Raw genomic sequence first — 8,615 nt, 5'->3', positions numbered from 1 at the left:
ACGTTAGTGACAATGTTGGGTGTCACTAACGTTGTCGACCACTATGTTCCTTCACGTTAGCTTCCACGTTAACTAGGTTAACGTGGGAGTTAACGTGGCTTAATGTGCTTTGGCCAACGTTAGTGACAATGTTGAGTGTCACTAACGTTGGCTCCCCCCTTCCTTCTTAACGTTAGAGGCCACGTTAACTAGGTTAACGTGGACTCTAACGTGGCCACTCATGATCTTGGTTCAACGTTAGTGATAATGTTAAGTTTCACTAACGTTGGCTCTATTTCTTAATGTGGGCAATGATGGCTTCAAGAGCGTTATTGGCAATCACTTTTCTCATTAACTTTGCAAGTTACTCCCATTCCACGTTAGTGTTAACGTTAGTGCAACTAACGTAGCCACTAATGTGGTTCTTCTTTGCTTCCTTTGTCCTGAAATTAATTAATAAAGTGCATTAAAGTTCTAGTCCAAGTCATGGGAAATGCAACGTCCAATTTGTCCTTAAATTCATGCAAAATCCTCATGAAATCATGTAAAATGCACAATGTATGCTTGAATCAAGATGTAAGTGAATATCTACCTAAAACTAGCTTATTTCATAAGGAAATGCATGAAACTACCCTAAAAACAGTAAAGAAAAAATCAGTGAAACTGGCCAAAATGCCCTGGCATCACAACACCAAACTTAAAGCTTGCTTGTCCCAAGCAAGTACTGGAACAAGAGAATGATGAAAGAAATGCCAAGAGACATGAGTCATTCTTGTAGAAGTCATGTCCTGGTTTTATTGTAGTTTCATGCATAGCAACTTAGGCTCATTCCTGGCTTTCAGACCTTTATCATGTCCTAGAATACTCACTTGTTATTGAATCCCATGAGACTTTTATTCATTGATCCTTTTGTTGTTATTTGAGGGCTTATTTTTGTTCTTAAGCTAAGTGCTTGATGAGTATTTTTGTGGAAAAACGAATTTCTCCAAAACACCCAAAACTAACCGGCAAGTGCACCGGGTCGCATCAAGTAATAATAACTCACGGGAGTGAGGTCGATCCCACAGGGATTGAAGGATTGAGCAATTTTAGTTTAGTGGTTGATTTAGTCAAGCGAATCAAGATTTGGTTGAGAGATTTGTGATTTGCAGAATTTAAATTGCAGAGAAAGTAAAGGGAGTGGGTAAATTGCATGAAAGTAAAGAGAACTGAAATTTAAAGTGCTGAATCTTAAAGAACAAGAAATTAAATGGCAGAAACTTAGAACGCAAGAAATGTAAATTGCAGAATCTTAAATTGCAAGAAATGTAAATGGCTTGAATTGTAAAGGGAATTGGGAATTGGATTTGCAGAAATTAAACAAGGAAAAGTAAAATTCAACAAGTAGAGGAGAAGAAGATAACTTGGATTGAACCGGATCTAAAAACAGAATTGTAAATGAGATTGAAAAACATTAAACAGAGGATGTAAAATTGGAATTCAGATCTCAGGACCCAAGAGACTAGATAACCAAGTCTAGATCTCAATGCCTTCCTAGATCCAACAAAAACAATTGCAAAGGAAATGTAAATTGCAAAGAAAGTAGATGAAGAAGCAATTAACCGAAACTGAAATTCAATTAAGCAGAGAATTAAACAAGATCCCAAGGTGAGATTGAAACAGAAGTTCTTCAATTCTCCACCCAAGATCTGAAGCAAGAAAATTAAAGAGTGCTAGGCAAGAACAAGGAAGAAGAGAGATCAATTCTCCTCCCCAATTCTCTTGAATTAAAACAACAATGCTAGAATGTAAAACGAGCTCTGCACTAAGTGCACTAATCAAACCGAAAAAAAAAACTCTCTACTGCAAGTATTGAAAATTCTAAAAAGGAAGCTCTCTGAAAAACTTAAATCCTATGCTATTTATACACTTTCTTCAAATGGTCTTCAATCCTTCAATTGGGCCTTTGCTCTTGATGGAATTGGGTTGATAGAGGCTTTGGTTGATTGCTCTTGGAGTTTGGAGAAGAACCGAATTGAACCGGGTTTGGAATCATGAAAGCTTGAGTAAAAGTTTGTGGCAAACTTTTACTCCAACTTTTCACATCAGCCACCCTCTTTTGCTGATACCAACGTTGGGGCAAAAGTTTGGGGTCAAACTTTTGCTCCAACGTTGGCCTCCCCTTGCACACTCATGGCGCCAACGTTAGCCAAAAAGTTAGAAGCTAACGTTGGCGCAAACTTTTGCTCTCCAGGGTGTGTTGTTCATGCGCCAACGTTTGCCAAAAAGTTAGGGGCTAACGTTGGCGCAAACTTTTGCTCTCTAGGGTGTTGATTTGTGATGCCAAAAGTTTGCCAAAAAGTTTGAGGCAAACTTTTGCTCCAGCTTTTTGTCCCCTGGTTCATTTTCACTTATTCCAAAAGTTTGAGCTAAAGTTTGAGGCAAACTTTTGCTCAAACTTTTTGTCCTCTCTTCCTCCTAGCTATTCCTCCTTGCTTCAACCTTTCTCCAAGCTTTCTTCACCTATCATTAATCAACCAAACACATCAAAGCTATGCTCAAAATCATGAGATATTCATTCTTTCATAATATGTGACAATTATAGCATAAAACCTCATGAAATTGCATTAATTCATACATGGTTGATTAAATCAAAGGAAGCATGAAAATCTACCCAATTGGCTTGCTTATGGCTCAAGAAAGTGCATAATTCAACTAAAAACAAAAGAAAAAGGCTAGCGAAACTAGGCTAAGATGACTTGTCATCACAACACCAAACTTAAAGCTTGCTTGTCCCCAAGCAAGAAATGATTTATTGAGAAGAAAGAATGAAATGGAAGAGGATGTTCATGCTAGTAGAGTGTTATTGGTAGTTCATGGGGTTTTATGTGGATATGTAAACACTCACCTCTTATTGACTCTTAAGCCTAGAAAGTCTCCTTCAAGCTTCAAGTAACATACTGCTATGACCTCTTATTTTTTCTTTATCCTTGGCTATTATTTTGTTCATAAGCTTTATTTGAGTGTCATGTGTAGCAAGTTCATTTCCTTTTCTTTATACTTGACACGTTATTCACTATAGACACTTGGCTCACATTCCTTCTTAGAACATTGATGCCCAGCACCTCTTTGGGCTACTAAATGCCTTGTAGTTAGGTTGCTCTTGATAGTGGACTTTTAGCTGATGATCCCGGGTTAGTTAACCCAAGTCATCAAGTGTTGATGCACTCCAAAGAGCTTAATAATCCAAGCAGATCCTAATACAAAGACACCACAGGCATATGTTCTGAGGTTCAAGCTATTGGTGTCCAGCTTTGTTTCTTTTTGTTTTTCTTTTGTTCTGCCACTCTTTGGCTATTTCTTTTTCTCCCTTTTTTTTTCTTTCTCTTTTTGTTTTTTTTTTCTAACCAAGGATTTTTATTTGATTGAGATTCATAGACAGTAGGCCACTTTCTACTTAGAGGGAGACATCCTAGTTCTCTTATTCACTAAAGTGAGCTATTATACAATCACACACACACACCACCACTTACTTTTATTGTACTTCTATCTAACAGAGAACTATCTCACTTCACATTCAAACATTTCTTTTATTGAATTGAAAATGCAGGGGACAAAGCATGCGTTTTGTTTAGTGAAAGTAAACACACAAGCACACACATAGACTAGCTTACTTATTCTAAGAGTGATTCTACTTGTATTAGATGAACACTTTAACAAAACACAAGTCAAAACATTTTTCAACAGTAAGAGTTGAGTGTAAATACAACCTATTGGTTTGCAGTTCCTTTGTCCTTCCTTCTGTTGTGCCCTTTTGAGTTATGATGCATAGTGTCTTCAAATGGTGGTGAATTCCCTGCATAATTCTCAAAAGTTGCTTGCTTTTCAAGCCCTTAGATGACCAGTTAGTATGCATGAATTGATTGTGGCTTGTGGATTCAATTTGGTGTGGGAACACCAAACTTAATTTCTTGCCACTTTTTTGGATACAACAGGTTAACTCTAGGCAAAATTTTGTGTCCTTGCTAAAGGTTATGAAGTTTTAAGACTAAAAAAAAAAAAGTTAAGTGGTTGAATAATCTGTTTGATTGCTTGGAACTAGCAGTGTGCAGGAAGTTAAAATGTGCTTTTGAATGAGGTTTTGGTGGAACACCAAACTTGGAATCCTCCATTCTCCCTTGAGTTGTTTTTGGTGTGCAACACCAAACTTTGCTCCTTGCAATACATATTAATTATTCAACATTTTTATTGAAAAAGCTATGAAAAGAAAACTACCTCAGGTTGGGTTGCCTCCCAACAAGCGCTCTTTTATTGTCACTAGCTTGACATTGGGGCTTTCTTTTATGGAGGTTGGTGCTTGTAGTGCCTCAACTTGTCTCCCCTGACTGTGATCCTCCTTTTTGTTCTCTGGTGTTCAATTTCAGCGTGCTCTAATGAGAGTATGTTGCTGACAGTGTAATAGTCATCAGTCTGTTGGCTTGTTCCCAGCGGTTGATATATCAGTTGCACTTTGTCACCTTTGGAAAGCCCCTCTGTTGGAATCTTCCTGTTCTTCCAACCCCTTTTTGTTTTGTTTCTGCGTTTCATCTTTTCTTTTGTTGATCTTTCTTTTCTGGCCGTAGGCTTACCTTGGGGATCTTTCATTCTTTCAGTGGCTAATACTCCAATATTCTCTTGGACTTCTTCATCAGTTTGCACAATCTTTTGCCTTGGGATGTTGTTGTGAATCGCCTTGTTGCTTTCTTCCTTTAACTGTGATTCTTCCTTGTCAAGTTCCATATAGTTTTTCTTCTCATTACCAAACTGTGCTTCTGGTAACACCTTCAGAGTGACACTCTTATCATGCATCCTGAGAGTTAGTTATCCTTGCTCTATGTCTATGATAGCTCTAGCAGTGGCCAAGAATGGCCTTCCCAGTATAATAGAATCACCATCATCCCCATCTGAATTCAGAACCACAAAATCTGCAGGGTATATGAAATTGTCCACCTTGACCAGAAGGTTTTCAATCATACCCCTGGGGTATACCGTTGACTTATCTACTAGCTCTAGAGATATCTGTACCGGTTTAACTTCCTCTATATGCAACTTTTTTACCAAGAAGGATGGTATTAAGTTGATACTTGCTCCTAGATCGCACATTGCTTTAGTGATGGTTAATTCCCCAATGGTGCAAGGTAGCAAAAAGCTCCCTGGGTCCTCAAGCTTAGGAGGAAGCCCTTTTTGAATCAAGGCTCTGCATTCCTCAGTAAGCAGTATGGTTTCTTTCTCATCCCAACTTCTTTTCTTATTGATAAGCTCCTTCAAAAACTTGGCATACAGAGGCATTTGCTCAAGTGCTTCATCCAAGGGAATATTGATTTCCAGCATTTTGAAAGTCTCAAGGAACTTATGAAAATGTTGGTCCTTAGTTTCTTTGTTGAACCTCTGGGGATATGGCAGTGGAGGTGTGATGCTCTTTCCTATTTGCTGCTGTCCCTGAGTTACTTCTTTTGAACCGTGTGGTTGGTTGTCCTTCTCTTTGAGTTTCTCAATGCTCTTGTTTGGCATCACAACTTGATCCTTGTTTTCATCTGCCTTTGTTTGCTCCTCATCTTCTATTGGCCTTTTGCTGCTCTCTGCTTGTTTCTTTGTAGTGTCATTATTGCTCATCAATGTTCTCCCACTCCTTACTTGTATTGCCTTGCATTCTTCCTTAGGATTTGGAATTGTGTCACTCGGCAGAGAGCTTGAAGGTCTCTTAATAGAGATCTGCTTGGAGATTTGCCCCATCTGCCTCTCTAGGCTCTTTATGGAGGCTTCATGGTTCTTGGTTGTCATTTCCTGGTGTTTCAACATTTTATCCATCAAGGTCTCCAAGTTAGTGAGTCTTTGAGATTCAGGTGATACTTGAGGTGGGTTATGAGATGTGGATGGTGGATGGTAGGCATTTTGGTTGGTGGGTTGGTTATTGGATTGGTACTGGTTGGGGTTGGGGTAGTTGTTTTGAGGTTTTCTGTAGGGGTTCTGGTTAGTTTGCTGCTGGTTGTGGTTTTGGTTGCTTCTTGGGTTGTTTTGGTTCAAGTTCCTCTGCCATGGTTGTTGGTTTTGGGTGTGATTATCTCCCCATCTGAGGTTTGGGTGGTTCTTCCAGGATGGATTGTATGTATCACCATACACTTCATTTGGTCCTTGGTTGTGCATATACTGTACTTGCTCTTGTTGTTGTTCTTCTTGAGTTTCTTCATTTTGCCCCCATGTGGATGATGGTTGGCTTGTGTTAACTGCTGCAACTTGGAGGCTATCAATCCTCTTGGCCATTTGCTCAAATTGTTGTTGAATTTGCTGCTGCATCATCTTGTTTTGAGCCAAGATTGAGTCCACTCCTTCTAGCTCTATTACTCCTCTCCTCTGTGATGGTTGGCGATTTCTTTGGTGAACAAAAAAATATTGATTGTTGGCCACCATGTCAATAAGATTTTGAGCTTCTTCTGCTATTTTCATCAGTTGCAATGATCCTCCAGCTGAGTGGTCAAGTGATTCTTGAGCCTTTAGAGTGAGTCCTTCATAGAAGTTCTGTAGCTTGTCCCACTCAGTGAACATTTCTGGTGGACATTTCCTCAGCAGAGCCTTGTATCTCTCCCATGCTTCATACAGATTTTCAGCATCCAATTGTGTGAATGTTTGCACCTCAGTTTTCAGCCTGATAACTCTTTGAGGTGGATAGAATTTGGCTAGAAATTTAGTCACCAAATCATCCCAGCTAGTGATGCTTCCTTGAGGAAAAGTCTCAAGCCATTGTGCGGCCGTGTCCCTTAATGAGAATGGGAACAGCAGAAGCTTGTAGGTCTCAGGATTCACGCCATTGGACTTGACAGTGTCACAAATCCTTAAGAAGGTAGATAGATGTTGATTTGGATCCTCCAATGGTCCTCCCCCAAACGAGCAGTTGTTTTGGACCAATGTAATGAGTTGTGGCTTCAATTCAAAGTTGTTTACATTGACATTAGGGGTGAGAATGCTGCTTCCACAATGCCTAGCATTTGCAAAGGTATAGGAGGCCAAAACTCTCCTCTGGGGTGGTTGTTGTTGTTATTGTCTGCTCCACCAGGTGGATTGGTTGAATGTTCCTCCATATCTTGGAATTCTTCTTCTGATTCCTCTTCTCCAACAATATTTTTCCCTTTTTCAGCTCTTCTTAACCTCCTGAGAGTTCTTTCGTCATGTTCATGAAAAGTGGGTGTGGTTCTTCTTGTACCTGACATACACGCAGAACATAAGAAACACACAAACCAGTGACACTTCAATCTACTTGCTAGAATGAAGTTTTAGTTAGCTTAAGCAAAAATTCAAACAATTAGTGAGTTAGTTGAAAATTAGAGAAACAGAAAATAAAAATGCTAGATCTAGATCTCCACTTCACTTAATCATTGTTAATCTAATCAATCCCCGGCAACGGCGCTAAAAACTTGATGAGTATTTTTGTGGAAAAACGAATTTCTCCAAAACACTCAAAACTAACCGGCAAGTGCACCGGGTCGCATCAAGTAATAATAACTCACGGGAGTGAGGTCGATCCCACAGGGATTGAAGGATTGAGCAATTTTAGTTTAGTGGTTGATTTAGTCAAGAGAATCAAGATTTGGTTGAGAGATTTGTGATTTGCAGAATTTAAATTGCAGAGAAAGTAAAGGGAGTGGGTAAATTGCATGAAAGTAAAGAGAACTGAAATTTAAAGTGCTGAATCTTAAAGAACAAGAAATTAAATGGCAGAAACTTAGAACGCAAGAAATGTAAATTGCAGAATCTTAAATTGCAAGAAATGTAAATGGCTTGAATTGTAAAGGGAATTGGGAATTGGATTTGCAGAAATTAAACAAGGAAAAGTAAAATTCAACAAGTAGAGGAGAAGAAGATAACTTGGATTGAACCGGATCTAAAAACAGAATTGTAAATGAGATTGAAAAACATTAAACAGAGGATGTAAAATTGGAATTCAGATCTCAGGACCCAAGAGACTAGATAACCAAGTCTAGATCTCAATGCCTTCCTAGATCCAACAAAAACAATTGCAAAGGAAATGTAAATTGCAAAGAAAGTATATGAAGAAGCAATTAACCGAAACTGAAATTCAATTAAGCAGAGAATTAAACAAGATCCCAAGGTGAGATTGAAACAGAAGTTCTTCAATTCTCCACCCAAGATCTGAAGCAAGAAAATTAAAGAGTGCTAGGCAAGAACAAGGAAGAAGAGAGATCAATTCTCCTCCCCAATTCTCTTGAATTAAAACAACAATGCTAGAATGTAAAATGAGCTCTGCACTAAGTGCACTAATCAAACCGAAAAAAAAACTCTCTACTGCAAGTATTGAAAATTCTAAAAAGGAAGCTCTCTGAAAAACTTAAATCCTATGCTATTTATACACTTTCTTCAAATGGTCTTCAATCCTTCAATTGGGCCTTTGCTCTTGATGGAATTGGGTTGATAGAGGCCTTGGTTGATTGCTCTTGGAGTTTGGAGAAGAACTTAATTGAACCGGGTTTGGAATCATGAAAGCTTGAGTAAAAGTTTGAGTAAAAGTTTGAGGCAAACTTTTACTCCAACTTTTCACATCAGCCACCCTCTTTTGCTGATACCAACGTTGGGGCAAAAGTTTGGGGTCAAACTTTTGCTCCAAC

The sequence above is a fragment of the Arachis hypogaea genome, chromosome 20, assembly GCF_003086295.3.
Source record: "Arachis hypogaea cultivar Tifrunner chromosome 20, arahy.Tifrunner.gnm2.J5K5, whole genome shotgun sequence".
NCBI classification, from domain to species: Eukaryota; Viridiplantae; Streptophyta; class Magnoliopsida; order Fabales; family Fabaceae; genus Arachis; species Arachis hypogaea.
This window is presented reverse-complemented; position numbering follows the sequence as displayed.